The following is a 19904-nucleotide window of genomic DNA, read 5'->3' as shown; positions in this document are numbered from 1 at the left end:
TTTAATTACTCTTTTACCTTTATTAGTGATAAGTGTAAATAATGGTGCTGTCAAATGGAACACAAGGCTGATACAAACATAGTAATACTGTTTCCTCTGTGATAACATGGGTGGTATCTATCTATAATAGTGGAACAGTATTATGTAATATTTCATAACTTCTGATGAAAACAATTAGGCAGCTCTTAGGTATGTAAAGACCTAAGTAAAAATGTGAAATTTGCTCCTTTAGAAGCTCCTTTCAGCTGCTGCTCAGTAAGATCAGTGCAATATATTCATACGGAGTACAGGTCTTTCCCTGTCTGAGCCTTTCTGCTCCCCACCATTGTGCCCAGACATGAGAATTCCCATACTCTCAATGTTTCAATACAGTGTTCAGATCTTGTTGAGCCAAACATCTTTTTCTATAAATAAGGCTAAAGAACTATTAATAATTGTTATGTTTCTGAGCGATGCTATTAATTATCGTCAGGTCTAATACACAAGATAACTTAAAAATAATAGCAAACGTATGAGTAAATGTACAATGCATTACACACGGCACTATGAAAATGCATACATTTGCAACAAATATAAACGATGAAGATACTTGAAATGACTTTTTTTTCCAACCAGCAATCATTTAATAGTTTACAAAATTGCTAGTGAATACAAGGTTGGAGACGCACAGAATAATATACCTTTTATACTTTTTGAATAGTCTTTATCGTATTCACCTAAAAACTGTAAAAATCCTAATAATACATAATTATTTAGTCATTGTGTGTGAATAAGTAACGTAAACGCCAAAAGGTTAAAATTACAATGTTGCAAAAAAAGGTTACAAGATAAAATTTGTATGTGAGCAAAGCAGTAATAAATGATCTATTATGGGGTCGGCATTATTATTTCTGTAGTAAATGATATGAGGATGAAGGTAATATAATATATTTCTTTGTTAAATAAAACCCTTCTCATCCAGCTCCGCTGTTATATGTGTAATACTACCTCTGCATAGTATGTACGTTTTGTCCATGTTGTTCCCTGCGTCTCCTCATCGAGATATTAAAAGGGAAAGTGTTCTTATACGACATAGGGGGTTCACATTGACCTTGAGGTTGAGTAGCAGAGGTCATCCACTAATTTTCCAATAAGATATTTATTCTCTAGTTCCATGGAGCACTTGGACAGAAATTTTAATACACATGCCACAAAAATGGCACCATGACTAAACGCTTACTCCATTATGGTATTTTCCATATGGTCCTTTATGGTGCTAGTGAGTAGAATAAGGGTATGTTCACACTGCATCTTTTTTTCCGGCAATCAAAAACATCCACTTTTTCAAACAGAAGATACTTCAGGAGTGATTCCTTTTTTTTTGGTGTTTTTCATAGTTTTTTTTTTGGTCGTTCCTAAAGTGTTGGTTTTTTTTGCTAATTTTTTCAGCATTTTTGGGGCATTTTCTGGACCTTTTATTAAATCCATAAAGCAATGAAGTAAATGATGGGGTATTTTTTTTTTGCAGCGGAAATGCTTACCGAACGTGCAAAATAAACTCCCAGGCTTCTTCTGGGCATCTTTTTAAGCTTTCCCATTGACCTCTATCACCTGAAGAATGGACGTCTCTTCTTTTAGACACTTGGCGGTTTTGAAAGCCTGAAGTGTTTTAAAGACGATCAAGAGCCTGAACATATGAACAAGCAAGTTATTTTTACATAGAAATTAATAGGATCATTCATTTTTGGTGTAGGCTCAAATGATGAGTTTTTCAGGTAATTCCACAACAATATTCCCATCGTGGATTGGTTGTACTAAATGTGGTGTCCTGTAGATGACCTTTCTCCTAGGGTGGTACTGTGGGAACCTCCAAGCTTAAATATGGAAACCTGTATGCCAGACTGTTTGCTATGGGTGTCTTTTCCTTCTGGAGAAGACTCTGGTTTGGCTAAACAGTACAAGTCATTTGGCAAGGCTTGGTAAAAGGTCAGACAATGACTTGTAGAGTAGCTACCTCCTAGGGCACTGGGCTATTCAGCAGTAGAGAGACAGCTTTCTTTGTGACAAACTTATTGCATAGTGATGTCAATGCAGACGACCAAGAAAAGTAAAATTTGCTGCCAGAGTGGTCTAAACACATAGAATAGTTGGCTACCGATGCTCAATCAACAGTCAATAAAATCTCAAAATTCCCCCATAAAAATGTCCCTTTGTCTCGGCCAAGCATTCATGGGTTTTCAATGGGGAGAGCTTTTATCTCTTGTCAAACAAAAGAGTTGGACATTAAAATTAAAACTGCCTGACTCTTATCTCTCTCAACATGATCTTTCAGTTGGGAGGCCCCATAGACATTAGACTGTTTTCCGATCCCATCAATATCGGAGAGTTCGCCAACTTTCTTCTAATGTGTATGAGAGCTTTTTGAGTGGCTTCTGAACTCAACACCATTTTGTCCATTCACTACCAGAAACATAACACAGAAGTGCTTGTCTGAGCTGAGGTTTAAGGGGTAACCACTCTCCTTGTGGAGTGTGACATGCCTGACATGCCAGTGTAAGGAGACTTATAGGCCATGCAAACCTCCTCTGGAGGCATTTCTGTACATGGGGGAGTCGCAGAAGATAGCTGTAGGCAGACGGATTGTTTGGCCAACAGCTTTCTATTGGGTATGGGGACCTTAAGAAACGATTACACTTTGCTGAGATCTAAGATATTGGTTACCTTCAAGAGGCCAGTAATGTTATCCCAACAGAGCAAGTGCTGAAGGAAAACTTGCAGTTTCTCCGGGATGGCATTGAGAAATGGAAGAGTGAAGGTCTAAGTGTTCTCTGCCTTTTACGTGATGCTTCTGGACATAGGAGTTTCTAGTCAAGCATTTTGTCACAGTACTAAAGTAGATGAAGCTTAGGTGGTAAAATCTCTTTTTTCTGTTTGGGATCTTCCACTTGTTGTGACCAGGCTTTCAAGCTTTTCCGAGTTGCAGAGCTATACAGCCTTCCTGATGACCATAACATCATCGAAAAGGGTGAATGAGATCCATATCGACTGGTTCGCCCGATGGTCCAATGTGTTTGGCGGCGCCAGCCAACTGATCGTTGGGAGAGATGTCCGATTTCGGACTGCTGATCGCATTGCTCTTCCAGAGATAAGGTGCCAGTCCACATGTCAGCCAGGGGCTTCCACATAGAGAACACAGGACCACTGGGCCGAATGATCGCTCCTGTGTATAGAAGAGTTGGCTGAGATGGCTGTTGGCCAAACGATAAGCCAACGCATTGTTTGGCAAAGAGCCATCTGATATGTATGGCCAGCTTAAGTGTACAATTGCCTATTGCTTATTGGTAGTCTTATCAAGCCCACTGAGTTATGGACAGTAAAGGATCAAGTCCCTACTGCCAGGATTTATCGAGCTGCATCCTGGTGTTACCTGACTTCATTTATTTGATATTATTCATCAGATTTTGTAGCAAAGTTTAGGCATTCTGTGTTGCGCTATGCTTTTTCCCACTCTTGAGATGCCATGTTACATCAATGCTTATATCGCGGGTGAAATAAGTATTGAACACGTCACCAATTTTCTAAGTAAATATATTTCTAAAGGTGCTATTGACATGAAATTCTCACCAGATGTCGGTAACAACCCATCCAATCCACACAGGCAAAGAAATCAAACCATAGATGTCCATATATCATGTGTAATAATGAGAAATGACACAAGGAAAAAGTATTGAACACGCTTACTGAAATTTAATTAATACTTCGTACAAAAGCCTTTGTTGGTGATGACAGACAGCTGGAGAAACTAGTCGCAGGCATTGCTCAGGTGTGTTTTTGCACAATTCTTCCATACAAACACTCTTCACATCCTGAAGGTCCCGTGGGCTCCTTCTATGAACTCTGAGCTTTAGTTCTTTCCATACCTTTTCTATTAGCTTCAGGTAAGGTGATGAGCTGGGCCATTTTAGCAGCTTTATTTTCTTTCTCTGAAATCAATTAAGAGTTTCCTTGTCTGTGTGTTTGGGATTATTGTCTTGCTGAAATGTCCACCCTCATTTCATCTTCATCATCCCGGTAGATGGCAGCAAATTTTTATCAAGAATGTCTCAGTACATTTGTCCATTCATCCTTCCTTCAATCACATGAAGTTTGCCACTGCCGTATACTGAAAAACAGCCCCGCACCATGATATTCCCTCCTCCAAACACTGTATGTATAGTGTTTTGGGGGTGATATGCAGGGCGTTTTGGTGCCAAACATATTGTGTATTATGGCATCAATGTTCAGCAATGGAGTCTTTCATGGTGAACACTGCATATCACCCTAAAAACAAAATACCAACAGTGAAGTTTGAACATATGGGGCTGTTTTTCAGCATATGACAGAGCTGCCGAATTGCAGGCCAGTAGGGCAGACAGGCAATGAAAGATCAGGAAAGCCGTGTCAAAAACCAGGAAATTCAGAAACGAAGGCAGAATCGTCAGGCGAGAGGGTAGTAAGACGACAAGCTGGGGTCAATTACAGAAGATACTCAAATACAGCAGAATAACACAACACATCCAAGGAAACTTTCAGTTGGTTTCAGAGAAAGAAAATAAAGCTGCTACAATGGCCAAGCCGATCACCGGACCTGAATCCAATAGAAAATTTATGGAAGGAACTAAAGCTGAGAGTTTATAGAAGGAGCCCATGGGACCTTCAGTATGCGAAGAGTGTGGAAGAATGGGCCAAAATCCCACCTGAGCAATGCCTGCGACTAGTTTCTCCATACAGGAGACGTCTTAAAGCTTCATCACCAGCAAAGGCTTTTGTATGAAATAAACAAAAGTAACAGTGTTCATTACTTTCCCCTGTGTCATTTCTCATTATTGAACATAACTTATTTTATGGACATGAATGGTTGTGAATTGGATGGGTTGTTACCGACATTGGATGAGAATTTCATGTCAATAGCACCTTTAGAAATATATTTACTTAGAAAATTGATGACGTGTTCAATACTTATTAAACCCGCAGTGTATACGGCTAAAAAGACTACAAGAACGTGTGACTTTACATACGTAATTTTTCTTTTCTGTATTTTGTGCAGCAAAAAACAATTTTTTTACCAACTCAATAAACCAATATAATGTCCCATTTGTCATCTGGATCCTTTAAAAATACACAGTGTTAAGCGGATGAGGTTGGACTCTTTGGGTAAGACCACGCGGAGAGGCCAAACCCCAGTTGTGGTGTGAACAGTGGTCATGCCGATTTCAAATTATTTAATATACAATTACTTGGTAGAAACTATGATTTTCGGCTGCAGTCAGGCCTCACCCTTGTAGAGAATATTCGCTTTGATATTGGCACCTGTTCCCACTCACGGCAGGCGGAGGAGATGACCACGTGTGTACCTGCATCAGCTCAGACTATAGGAAAGAAGAGATGTCTAAGTAAATTCACACTTTTTTACATTCTGTTCTGGTGCCATTCCTTCAAGGACAAGGACTGTAGGAAATATTCTGGAGGGGGTGAGTTATCTGCGCAAATAAATCTTCACAGGCAAGAAATCATTGTCATGGGTGAACCTCTTCTTTACAGCAACTGCATTTGTGTCACTGCTCCGAATAATATTGTTCTGCTTTTCTTTTATCTGTGTTCTCTGCTGGAGTAAAGGTAAAACTTGAGAGAAAAACACTTGTTATGATCAAAATGGCAAGTTGTAAAAAAATTTTCAAGAGCAGAGTCACATATAGGCTGCTGCCCCCTGTGACCTGTGTTCCCGGTAGTCCTTCTAGTAGAGCCGGCAGGTCTTGCACCGATGGTTTGAGAACGTACGTATTTAAAGTTGCATAACCAGTTTACAAGAAAGGATGTTATTTGCATAGGGACATTGAGGTCACTATTATGGGGTCATAAAAACTAGGTCAATTTAAGCTTTATCTCTTGTAGTAATTTGAAGAAACAAGGTACATAACTCAAGTGGTTTTTCTCCGCTCGAAGACATTTTAGGCCATAAAAAGACTCAATAATTAATGCAGTATGGCCGGCCATACACATTAGATGGCTGTCAGAGGAACGATGCTTTGGCTGGCCATTCGGCCGGCAGCCGTCTCAGCCGACTCTCCCATACACAGGAGCGCTCGCTCGGTCTAGCTCCTGAGTTCTTTATGAGAAAGCCACCGGGTAACATGTCGGACGATGGCTTATCTCTGGGAGAACAATGTGATCGACATAAACAGAGGTGAATGATTGAAGTAACTGATGCTTAAAGAGGTTGTTCACTACTTTTCCATTGATGGTCATCAATGTTTGATCGGCCAGGGTCCGACAACACCAATCAGCTCTTATTCTTCTGGTAGTGACCAAGGCTTGGTACTACTCATCCGCCTCCTATTCAAATCAATAGGAGAAGGATGTATAGTACCCTGCGGAGGCCACTATTAGAAGACAGAGCAGCTCGGCAAGTGAGCACTTTTGGCTGGCGGCTGCCGGCACCAATAACAGCTGATTGGCGGTGGTACCGGGTGTCGGACCCCGGCCAATCAGACATTGATGACCTATCCTAAGGATAGATTATCATTGTAAAAGTAGTGGAGAACCTCTTTAAGCAGTCTGGGTGAGGAGACGTCCCATTGATCATCTATTGTTTTAGGGGAAGTATATAACTTAATATGTACATTTATATGGAACATCAAAAGCATTATTTTAATGCAGAAATAAGGTATTAAAACGTAATTGTGATGGTTTAATAACGATGGGAAACCCGACCAGTTCTCTTTAAAACAACATATTACATTGCATCCACAATAAACTTCCCGTTAGGGTAGGAGCACTCGACTTTTTTTCTCCACATCCGAAAAAAATGATCTGATTATTCCGATCAGACTTTGATCAGAGTGGCATCAGTTTTTTTCGAACGCAGAGAGAAAGACAAAAAAAAAGAAAACTTTCTCCACCTTCTTCATTCTGTTAGTTCGTGAAAATCGGATGGCACTCAGATGTCATCTTTTTCATGGACCCATAAACTTGCATTGCCGATTTTGATTGGACGCTTGGATCAAAATCTGACATGTCTCCAATTTTTTCCAGGGACTACTCGGTCCGCTAAAAAAATTGGACATGTGCACAACCGCATAGAATATCATCGTTATGAGTGCTATCCAAGAAAACCATCATAGCACTTGTCGAAGAAAGTCGGCCATGTGCACAAGCACTTATGGTAAGACTGCCATCACGTCATGTGCATACACAAGATTTCCACCAATCCTACCATCATGGGGATTAGATGGAGATGGTCAATCTGGGGAGGTGTGATTAGAGGATCTGAGAAAGCACAAGTCTAGGGGGCAAGTGACGCCCCGCTGGGCTAGCGCTGTCTCATCAGCATATGCAAAGCTGCAATATAAAAGTATATTTTTCAGAATAAAGGAGTCATGATAGAAACCGCTACAGTATCGGTCAGGAACAGACTGACAGGTTCTTTTTAACTTTTTTAACTTTCAATTTCCCATCATTTTCAATATCTCTGACTTTTCAGGAATTGAACTCCCCTAGGGCTCAGTGAGACGTCAGTATTTTTGACGTACAAGAAAAACAGACTGACTATTCTGATCAGAGTTTGATCAGAGTTGCATCAGTTTTTCTCATACGTGGAAAGAAAAAAAAAAAAGTTTCTCCACCAACTCCTTTGTCACAGTATGTGAAAATCGGACCGCACTCGGATGTCATCCATGCGCTGTCCGATTTTTTTTCACCGACCTACAGACTTGCTTTGCTGATTTTGATCCGCCCCTCAGATCAAAGTCGGACATGTCTCCGATATTTTCCCTGGACCTCTCTGTCCAAGGAGAAAATCGGACTTGTGCACAGCCCCATAGAATATGTACGAGGGTTATCCATGAAAACCAACGGATAGCACTAATACGAGAAAAGTGGACATGTGGACGAGCCCTTACTTACATTCAAAGCTGAATGGTCATCATGACTTAAGTGTCCTCTCAGCTTCAAATTTGTTATAATAAATTATTTTAAGTCAGTGAAGAGCCTGGAGTAATGATTCAAGAGCACTATCTTGGGGGGGGGGAGTTGGCGGGTGGTGTTTTGGGGACATAAAGGTTGGACATGTGTTGGTGAAAAATTTGATAATTTTTCTCTGGAGTCTAGAAATAAACTAAACAGGAGGTTGTCAACCTTGTGTCGTCGTGATCAGACCCTCATCAATCAGACTCTACAAAGTCTATTTTTTGGGTTTCCTTTTTTTGTTTCTGGTTGTATATTTTAGTCCTATTGGCCATTTTTGATAAATCTTAATACAGGATGAATATTGGGTATAAGTAGGTATACACAGGGGCATAACTGGAATAATTGCAATGGTTGCAATCGCACCCAGGCCCTGGAGCTTAAGGGGACCAAAAAGTCTCTTTAGCCTATATGAAAAGACCAATACTATTGAAGCCTTGCAATATTTGGGGGTCCGTTGGAACTTTTGCATTGGGGTCCATGAGCTTCAAGTTACGCCACTGGGTGTAGAGTACATGTTGTATCACAAAGTGAGTTATCAGAAAAGGACATAGGGCAATCACTTTCCCGTGCCACTCCTCTTGTAAGACAAGCCCACTGGATCCATGCTGAAATGTGTTTGCTTCCCTGGGGCACAAAGTACAAATACTTATCTCCCATGTAGTAGAACTCGTTGTTTGACTCCATGTGTATAAAGTCAGCAGAATTTCTCCTAAACCCTGAGTAGACCACAGAGGAGCCCGTCCCACGGTACGTACTGTGTCACTTCTACATGTTATGGAGCCGTCGAGTTGTTATAGCTGTTATATAGCTGCAGTGTCTTCCCTGTGTTACCTAAAACTACATAGATAGACAAAACCAGATCATTTTTCATTTTTGCTTTGAAACCAGGAGAACACTTGGGACGGTCATTTGCCCCTTGGGTCATCTTTACTCGCTTGCGAAGGAGCGCAATTTTTCTTTTTTTTCCAGCAAAATTCAAACTTTTAGAAACTTTTGTTATAGTTGTAAGATTTTTGCTAAATGACATTTTACAACTTAAAATTCACCAGATAATAAACTGTAACAGGATTTTGGGGAAAAATATGGAAGATCCGAACTGAAAGCCAGTTTCAAATTGCTTGTATTTTCAAGATTGCTCAATCCTTCTGTTGTCTTCACCACGTGCTGCTCTCAGATCAGCGTCTGACAGCAGAAAAGGGCTGATGTCTAAGCAGATACCGCTTGTCAGCTGGAACAGATGAGCTATTATATGTGCCAGCCAACATGTAGGAAGGAGACGGTCATTGGTTGATTTGCTCTACCACGTACAGTACATGCCAGAACTTTGGGCATGAAGGAGTACAAAGAGACCTGTAACCCACTTGCCAAGCTAAATTACAGCCCTTATCAGAAGTGACTACCTTCCTGTGGTCAGGTTTTTTTTTCACATGTTGGGGGAAGGGGTGGCAGCATAAGTGCTCCTTACTACAAGTTTTGCGTAGACTTTTTCCCTATTGGTCCCTATTGGAAATTCTTAAAAATGACATAACTCTTGCTTTTACTCCAATCCGGTTTCCGACTCTGTTCACACTTGTGTTGTTGTTGTTTTTTCGGTCCCGCTTCAGTTGTGCATCACTCCATTCATTAAAAAACATATACTGGACAGAAACCTCAAACTCATTTATGTCGATAGGAAAAAATGGATTTCATTGTTGAAAAATAAATGATGGTCCAACTAAACGCAAACCGGATGGAATAGCATGCCGCTGCAAGATGTTGTGGTAGCCATGCTGGTTCAGTATGCCTTCAATTTTGAATAAATCCCCAACAGTGTCACCAGCAAAGCACCCCCACACCATCACACCTCCTCCTCCATCCTTCACGGTGGGAACCAGGCATGTAGAGTCCATCCGTTCACCTTTTCTGCGTCGCACAAAGACACGGTGGTTGGAACCAAAGATCTCAAATTTGGACTCATCAGACCAAAGCACAGATTTCCACTGGTCTAATGTCCATTCCTTGTGTTCTTTAGCCCAAACAAGCCTCTTCTGCTTGTTGCCTGTCCTTAGCAGTGGTTTCCTAGCAGCTATTTTACCATGAAAGCCTGCTGCTCAAAGTCTCCTCTTAACAGTTGTTGAAGAGATGTGTCTGCGGCTAGAACTCTGTGTGGCATTGACCTGGTCTCTAATCTGAGCTGCTGTTAACCTGCGATTTCTGAGGCTGGTGACTCGGATAAACTTATCCTCAGAAGCAGAGGTGACTCTTGGTCTTCCTTTCCTGGGGCGGTCCTCATGTGAGCCAGTTTCTTTGTAGCGCTTGATGTTTTTTGCAACTGCACTTGGGGACACTTTCAAAGTTTTCCCAATTTTTCGCACTGACTGACCTTCATTTCTTAAAGTAATGATGGCCACTCATTTTTCTTTACTTAGCTGCTTTTTTCTTGCCATAATACAAATTCTAACAGTCTATTCAGTAGGACTATCAGCTGTGTATCCTCCAGACTTCTGCACAACACAACTGATGGTCCCAACCCCATTTATAAGGCAAGAAATCCCACTTATTAAACCTGACAGGGCACACCTGTGAAGTGAAAATCATTTCCGGTGACTACCTCTTGAAGCTCATCAAGAGAATGCCAAGAGTGTGCAAAGCAGTCATCAAAGCAAAAGGTGGTTACTTTGAAGAACCTAGAATATAAGACATATTTTCAGTTGTTTCACACTTTTTTGTTAACTATATAATTCCACATGTGTTAATTCATAGTTTTGATGCCTTCAGTGTGAATGTACAATTTTCATAGTCATGAAAATACAGAAAAATCTTTAAATGAGAAGGTGTGTCCAAACTTTTGGGCTGTACTGTATATATATATTACCTGGTTTAAATGCCGCTGTTCTCCTGAATCCGACGTTGTTTTTCTTTTGCTCCTGCGCCTCTCCGTTCCTGAGATATGGCCTCTTCTTACTTGAATCTAAATCTAATCTTTTTCAGTGAAGTGGGCGTGGTTCTCAATTCTCGGTGGGTGTATTTTTGATGACCACGCCCATTTAGCTTAAAACACTCGATTTACATGCAGAAATTGAAGGGTCATATCTCAGGATCGGAGAGGAGCAGGAGCAAAAGAAAAACAAAGCCAAATTCAGGAGAACAGCGGAATTTATAGCGTGTAAAAAAATTACATTTGTATGTTAAGTGACAGGTCCCCTTTAATATTGGAATAAATTCTCATAATTAAAATAAAATGGCATGTAAACTTTACTGCATTTCAGACGTGTGTACAAGGCCCACAGCGCAGTAAATATATAGAGTAGTTAGCTCTTATCTTTGTTACCTCTTTTATTCTTATGATATGAGGAGAAACTGTTTCTTAAAGGAAATCTGTCACCAGGTTTTTGCCACCTAATCTGAAAGCAGGATAATGTAGGGCCAGATACCCTGATTCCAGTGATGTTTCATTTACTGGGCTGATAGTATAGTTTTAATAAAAGCACAGTTTTATCAGCAGGAGATTATCACTAGGTGCAATGTGGTACAACCCCACCCCCAGCACTGATTGGCAGATTTCTGTGTGGTGGTGTTGTGGGCGGGTTTATACAGGGCTCAGCATTCGGAGAACTGTTAGATCTGCAGCAGGGAAAACAGGGATTTTATAAAAATGAACAGCCAGGAGTAAAGTAAGTGACACATCAGTGGAATCAGGATCACTGCCTCTACATTATAATGCTCTTAGATGGGGTAGCAAAATCCTGGTGACAGTTTCCCTTTAACCTCATTTGCAGTATCTAGAATTGGGCAAATGCCAGTATATGATACAATCAGCAATAGGCATTGTCCTTCCAACTACTGTTATGTCATTCATGGTAGAGGGGTTGTTTTCACACAGGTAAGGTTAGTCTGTTTGGACAGACGCCAACATTATGACATTTAAAGGGAGGAGTAAACAATGGAGGTAAAGTGAGATAGACTTCATTGTGTAAAGCTTTAAAGCAGGTCTGTCATTTCATGTAACTTAAAATAAGCTTTCGTGATTGTGTAAATGAAGATTAACACAATTTCTGGCCATTATATGACTTGAATCCTGCATTTTTGAACAGTTTTCGCCTCTGCAGGCTCTATCACTAAATTTCAGTTTTCTCTGAGCTACTAGCAGGATTGGACTGTCCAACAGGAGAATCCTCCGGTGGGCCACCACCCTCTTATATGAGCAGTACTTGGCTCGATATACTGGAATCACTATGTACAGACAAACACAGCATCTTATTCATCTAACAATCTACCCAGTTCATTGTTATATACATTTGTGATTGAGGATAATGTCACATTTTCATGTAGCTGAAAAGTGGGGCCCTGGAGTTGGTTACTGGTGGGTCCTTGGCACTCCAGTCCGACACTGGCTGCTGGGTAGAGACTAGCTTTAATGATGTCCCCCATACACAGCACACACTCTGAGAGAGATGTATTTGTGATCTTCTTTCTCTGTACAGAAGCATCAACAGGAGGACATTATTCAGCAGTACTGAGCAGTGTAGCTGTGAATCCAGTTCTGGAGTGAGATAAATTACTTTCTACAGAAGCTTCAGCACAAATCTTTTTCTCTACCTCCCCCAGTTCCTCACTCTTCTTCTCCCTCCCAGAAGTGAAGAAAAATATACTACAATACTAAAAAATAATAATAATAAAAATACTACTATACGCACTCGTTCTGTTGATATATGCAATGTTTGTTAAGGTTACATTTTTACTGGCCAAATGCTACCAGTACATGACCGAGATCACTTAATAGCATTTTAGACAGGTTGACAGCACTTCCATGCAAACAGAACAATCATTAATACGATCGGTATTGTGCTGCCGAGACATAATGTTTTTGGCAGCACATATCCTGTTTATGTGCTGCTGAAAATTATGATTTTTAAGCAAGTTTTAAAAATCATTTCACCCAACAAACTAATGTTTTTTTCTTTTTTTTTTTTTTTGGGTGTGTGGGGGGGTAATTTGCAGTGTTTGGTGCACCTACCAAACTGCATGCTTTCTGGCTATCTCTGTCCTCCTCTTCCTGACTCTATTGTAATTTCAGATTTTCAGCGCATGCGCAAGATTTCAATGTATGGGATACTTTTCTTTAAAATCACCATTAAATACCTGCACTAATATTTTAAAGGGTTAGTCCCAACATTGATAATTATCACCTATCAAGAGGATAGCTGATAACTTTCTAATTAGACTCCTGAGAATGGGGTTGAGAAAAGTCATGTTACAATGGAGCGGTGGCTGCACATGTGCACCACCGTTCCATCCATTGTCTATGGAACTGCGGAAGAAAGCCATTGTCCTAACTTTTCCTCTTGACATGAGACTAAGGCTGGCCCTACTGTTAGTTACACAATGCTGGCTCACTAGGTGAGATGGATCCTCTAAACCAGAGGTCCCCAACCGCCGGTCCGCGGACCAGGACCGGGCCGTTGGGGTTTTTCAGCCGGTCCGCGGGGAGAGGGGGCCCCTCCAGCCTCCAGCAGGGCCGCCATCAGGGCATGACTGCCCTGACTCCAGTATGGGGCCCGGCCGGTAGGAGCCCCCTCGGAGCCCCCCTCTTGTGCGTCTCTCTCCTCATGGGGCCCCCGGCCGCATGCTAAGCGCCGGGTCCGGGACATCTTAGCGCTGCGCTGCTGCGGCAGCACCTTCATGATTCCCCTGACTTCCGGTCATGTGACGGCGCCGTCACATGGCCGGAAGTCAGGAGAACCTGGTGTCAGCGATTTGGACGAGCGCCAGGATTCTGCAGGGATCGCATGGGGGTAAGTATAACAAGTTTTATTTTTTTTTAAATACAATTAACTAGGAGTGGGGGGAATGGGAGATGCACATGGGGGGAGGGGAGAGATGAGAGATGCACATGGGGGAGGGGAGAGATGAGAGATCCACATGGGGGGGAGGGGAGAGATGAGAGATGCACATGGGGGAGGGGAGAGATGAGAGATCCACATGGGAGGGAGGGGAGAGATGAGAGATGCACGGGGGGGTGAGAGATGCACGGGGGGGTGAGAGATGCACGGGGGGTGGATGAGAGATGCACGGGGGGGGTGAGAGATGCACGGGGGGATGAGAGATGCACGGGGGGTGGATGAGAGATGCACGGGGGGGTGAGAGATGCACGGGGGGGGTGAGAGATGCACGGGGGGGATGAGAGATGCACGGAGGGGATGAGAGATGCACGGAGGGGATGAGAGATGAACGGAGGGGATGAGAGATGCACGGGGGGTGGATGAGAGATGCACGGAGGGGGATGAGAGATGCACGGAGGGGGATGAGAGATGCACGGAGGGGGATGAGAGATGCACGGGGGTGAGCTGCACATGGGGGGGTGAGAGATGCACATGGGGGGGTTATGTTTACATAACTTTGTTGCCTTATGAAGGGCGGGGGGGGCCCCCAAAAATTTCTTGCACAGGGGCCCACTACAGTCTGTGTCCGCCCCTGGGATGAAGTAAATGCAGCTGAACAGCAGCTGTCAGGACAGCTGCCCTGTCCTGCTGCAGGGCGTGATGGGGCCTCAGTGATGCGGCTCCTGGCACAGCACATTATGTGGGGCTCCTGGCATAGCTCCTGGCGGGGACCTGGTCTACACTATATGATAAGTATGCACTAAACTCCAAATCCCTCCATTACCCCGCCCTCATATGACCAAAGCCCCGCCCACCCCACCCCCTCCTTGCTGGGCCATGGAAAAATGATCTTGCTTCAAGCCGGTCCCTGGTGCAAAAAAGGTTGGGGACCACTGCTCTAAACCCAACAGAAATTTTCACAATAGAATGTATTGGATGCGGTAAATTCGCATGGTTTACTGAAGACATGAGGATTTAATTGCATAATTGAACGCAGAGTTAAAGGAGTTCTGGAAGCTACATGTGAACAGGCGTATACCTGAAAGCCACAGGCAGACACGTAGAAAGAAACTGAAAGCCTTAAGGGGGTCCTGGAAGCTGCAATCAAGCAGGTGAGGTTCTCCACTGACAGGTAGCAAGGTTACTGACAACCCCAGACAAGCAGGTGAAGTCCTGAAGAGAACAAACAGGCAGCAAGGTTAATGGATATTGCAGACAAAAAAAGTGAAGTCCTCCACTGACAGGTAGCATTTACTGGAAGCCGCAGACAAGCAGGTGAAGTTCTGAAGACTACTAGCTGGTAGCAGGGATACTGGAAGCTGCAGACAAGCAGGTGAAGTTCTGAAGACTACTAGCTGGTAGCAGGGATACTGGAAGCTGCAGACAAGCAGGTGAAATTCTGAAGACAACTAGCTGGTAGCAGGGTTACTGGAAGCCGCAGACAAGCAGGTGAAGTCCTCCATTGACAGGTTGCAAGGTTACTGAAAACCGTAGACAGGGAGGTTAGGTCTTCCACTGACAAGCAATAAGGTTACTGGAAACCACAGACAGGAAGGAGATGTCCTCCTCTGACAGGTAGTAAGGTTACTGGAAACCACCGACAGGTAGGTGAGGTCCTCCACTGACAGTCAGCAAGGTTATTGGAAACCGCAGACAAGCAGGTGAAGTTCTGAAGACCACTAGCAGGTAGCAGGGTTACTGAAAACTGCAGACAAGCAGGTGAAGCCCTCCACTGACAAGTAGTAAGATTACTGGAAACCCCAGACAGGTAGGTAAAGTCCTCCACTGACAGGTAGCAAAGTTACTGGAAACCGCAGACAAGCAGGTGAAGTCCTGAAGACCACTGACAGGCAGCCAGATTACTGGATATTGCAGACAAAAAAAGTGAAGTCCTCCACTGACAGGCAGCAAGCTTACTGGAAGCCACAGACAAGCAGGTGAAGTTCTGAAGACCACTATCAGGTAGTAGGGTTACTGGGAGCCACAGACAAGCAGATGAAGTCCTCCATTGACTGGTAGCAAGGTTACTGAAAACCGTAGACAGGTAGGTTAGGTCTTCCACTGACAGATAGCAAGGTTATTGAAAACTGTAGACAGGTAGGTTAGGTCTTCCACTGACAGGTAGCAAGGTTATTGGAAACCACAGACAGGTAGGTGAAGTCCTCCACTGACAGGTAGGAAAGTTATCGGAAACCGCAGACAAGCAGGTAAAGTCTTGAAAACCACTAGCAGATAGCAGGGTTACTGGAAACCACAGACAGGTAGGTGAAGTCCTCCAGATAGGTAGCAAGATTACTGGAAACCGCTGCCAAGTAACTCATGAATGAGAAACCACATCCTCATGACTGTGGACTAAAACTGTGCTGAGACTGCTCCCATGTTCTCGATGATAACGCCACTGACTGACCCTTCGGCCGGCGGCTTATCTTGGAGAACAATGCAATTGGCAGTCCGAAATGAGACATGAGCGATCATCATTTTCAACAACAATCAGTCGGTTGGTGCCTCCATACACATTAGACCATCGGTCAAACCCGTTGTGTATGGAGACTTTAAGGCTGAAGCATAAATAATAAAGCCGTTTGCCTCTGTGCCGGCCACATGTAAGTGTGATCGTTAGTAGACCTATTATCACCGGCTCTATATTTTCTCATAACTAGTTCCCACTCAACACTTCCTTTCTCTTCTAATTAAAATAATTGACTAATTTCTGAATCACGTGACACTTTTATGTACATTTAGGCCAATGCCGAGCTTTTCATAATGGTATTTCCCTTGATCCAGCTTAACCTTAGCTAGCAATTCAAATCTTCTTACAAAGGAGCTGACCTGAAAGTCGACAGGCGGCAGTCATGGTTAGGTATTGTATAAAAGCCCATTCAAAATGCTAAATCTTTTTTTTTTCAATGTCATTTTCCACTTTATTTTTCAGCAGCCTTTATGACTAATGTAACTGCAAAAGTGTTTTCTATACATAAATATAGGCAGCCGGCACTGAGAACACGGAGTTACCGTTTTTATATATTTTTATTCTGAGAGCTGGCGACGTAAAGAGTGAAACATTTTAACAGATATATTAGTTTATTATTGCTAAAATTGTGACCTTGTCCATATTTCTTAGTATATAGCATTCGAAGTGGCAAGTTACAGTAGGTGACGTGCGGTGATCCGAGCTTAAATTGCAGGAAATTGCAAATCTTTAATATACTCCAATTATCGGCTTCCTTTATAAAGCAAATGATTAGAGATGGTGGAAGCGAAACCTGTCAACGGTCAGCCATTTATGACGTTGGCTGTGGATTCAGAGTGGCTTGAGCTAAGACGTCTAATGGATCATTGTATTATCCCATTCTCCCATAATTTGTGTCCCGTCTATCTTTTGTCCCTACTTTTGATAGACTTTGAAACCCCGAATTTCTCCTATATGATTCTGGCTGGGGCTACATGGTGACTTTGGCTGTGACTCACGCTTGCATGGAGAAAAGTCCCATTATGCCATTGCTACATCACATTGTAATGTAAGTGAATGTGGTCGTTGCGACCGGCAGGTAGTCTTAACTGCGACCCGCAAGTTGCAAAAAAATCTTAAATTTAGGCAAGTTACACACTTCTGGCATTCACTGTCCGAGTGTGGACCACCACGTGACTCTAGACCCATAATCAATAGCCTTATTTATGCTCATGAGGTCGGTGAGTTCAGGTTTCGGGTCCGTGACCGGGGAGGACATCACAATGCGCATTCAGACCATGAATCTTGCGTACCATGACCAAAGTCACCATGTAGCCACAACCCTTTTAGTAGAATGTGATAACACTTAGGGTGTATCTCCAAGGGCTCGTGCATATGACCGTATAACTCAGATGGGTGCTATTCGTGGTTTTGCCGGACAGAACTCGTCCTCATGTTATTCTATGGGCCTGTGCACATAATCGATTTTTTTCCTTGGACCGATTTTGTCTGAGGAAAGGATCGCAGTGTAATGCAGGTAAACAGTATGCAACAGCGGAGACACAGGCGGAACAACAGTATATTTCTTTTGTTTAACAACTAATATAAACTGTAAAACACGTATTATATGCTAACAATTTTTTTACTTTACAACATTTCACAGTAAAGTAAGCAGTAAATCACACAACAGAATAAATTATCAGAATACACTAGAATTCAGGGGCTGGTAGTTTAAAATGATCTATTGGAGGAAAGGGGAACTATATTAACTTTAGTGGGCGAGGAGCAGTCTTTTAAAGCGTTGGCAATACTCTGTTCATATCACAACTCGCTGCCCATTTCCCCCGTAACTCTCTATCCACTTTTGCGATGCTGCTCTGGTGTCTACTGGTCCCCGTCTGATTACTGTCTTTCCCTCTATCCGTGCCTGGTACCATATGTCCCTGTCAGAGGTAACGGCCTGTCTCGCGCATCCTTCCTGGTCGCCAACCCGACCATGAATCTCCAATCTGACACCTTCAGAGTTTCTGCGATGTCCTGTCACTGGCGCACACTTCTGAGAACCGTGCCGCTGCAACCTGTTCCCGTTCTGCCAACCGACATCACCCGGGTGAGGAACCTTGACTGTCGTCGCTCGGATCTTTGGGGCTTGACCATCGACGTCTGGGCTGGAAACCTTGACTGGTGTCGCTCGGGTCTTCGAGGCTTGACCGTCGACGTCACCCGGGTGAGGAACCTTGACTGACATAGCTAGGGTCTTTGGGGCTTGACCGTCGATGTCTGGGCTTGGTACCTTGACTGCCGTTGCTTGGGTCTTCGGGGCTTGACCATCGACATCACCCGGGTGAGGAACCTTGACTGGCTTCGAACGGGTCTTCGGGGCTTGACCGTCGACATCATCCAGGTGAGGAACCTTGACAGGCGTCGCTCGGGTCTTCGGGGCTTGACCGTCGACGTCAGCCAGGTGAGGAACCTTGACTGGCATCACTCGGGTCTTCGGGGCTTGACCATTGACATCTGGGCTGGGCGGATACGCGGCACCTTTCTTCCTGACAGGAGCTCCGGACGCTGCTGTTGCTCCTCCCGTCTCTCTCTTCGGCATCAGAATCACCTCAGAACTTGCACACGCGCTGTTTTTCTCCTCAGCTTGTTTCCCTGACAACACTGTCCCCAGAGGCCTGATCAAACTCCTCCCTTCTGCCACGCCTGCATGCTGTTCTGGTTCCTCAGTGTCTTGTCTCCTTACAGCAGCATGCACGGTTTGCCTCTGATAATTGGGTGGCACTCACCCATTCATGTCTATTGGTCCATGGGATGACATCCAGATAAAAATGGGAGAAGTTGACTCAATCTTTGCATTGTGTGTCTGTGTGTGTCACACTAAGCATGGAGAACAGAAAGAGGAGAAGAGAACTGTCTGAGGACTTGAGAACCAAAATTGTTGAAAAATATCAACAATCTCAAGGTTACGAGTCCATCTCCAGAGATCTTGATGTGCATTTGTCAGAGTGTGATCAGCATAATTGGCCCGATTTTCTTGGATGGATACAGTATCCATACGGTGTCTTGGAGAGATGGATATTTTCTCGGATATGGTCGTGTGCACCTGCCCTCTATGGCAGATTTGTTGCAGACATTTCTATACATCTGCACATGCTGCAGAAACAACCCATTTCATGCATGGGGAAATTTCTACAAATCTTTATCCTTTAAGTACGTTCACATCTGGCGAATACAAAGCAGATTTTGCAAGTTCTTGTCACCAAAAAAAGCAATTCAGAGGAATTTAATCAATTTTCAATCTGTAATAAAAACTGCTGTGTGTGAATCCACCCTTAAAAGCAAAGTCAATGAGATTTTACAAAATGTTATCATCTTGCTGCAGAAGAAAATCTGCAGAGCAAAGTTAGCGCTGGTGCATTTTCTCAATTCATGCTGCGGAATTTCATTGCAGATTCCATCTTTTGCAATGTAAATCCGCTGCATTTCCGCAATGATTTGGTGTAGTTCATGTCACTTTTATTGTTCCCTAAATTGTACTTACTTTGCTATAATCCACATATACAAACAGGCCGATTTCACACATCTGACATTCAAAATCCAGATCGGCA

At 43.2% G+C, this 19904-nt stretch overlaps 1 protein-coding gene across 1 annotated transcript in view; it reads left to right on the top strand.

The window, feature by feature from the left end:
* Positions 1 to 19904, top strand: part of LOC141215206 (pyruvate carboxylase, mitochondrial-like) — a gene marked incomplete at its 3' end in the record, with an annotated part of 171211 nt that overhangs the window by 39436 nt on the left and 111871 nt on the right. The window lies entirely within an intron of this gene.

The sequence above is a fragment of the Phyllobates terribilis genome, unplaced genomic scaffold, assembly GCF_046119375.1.
Source record: "Phyllobates terribilis strain yellow unplaced genomic scaffold, ASM4611937v1 Scaffold_231__1_contigs__length_3143052, whole genome shotgun sequence".
NCBI lineage: Eukaryota > Metazoa > Chordata > Amphibia > Anura > Dendrobatidae > Phyllobates > Phyllobates terribilis.
The sequence above is the reverse complement of the archived record's forward strand: the minus strand, read 5'-3'. Positions and strand labels throughout refer to the sequence as shown.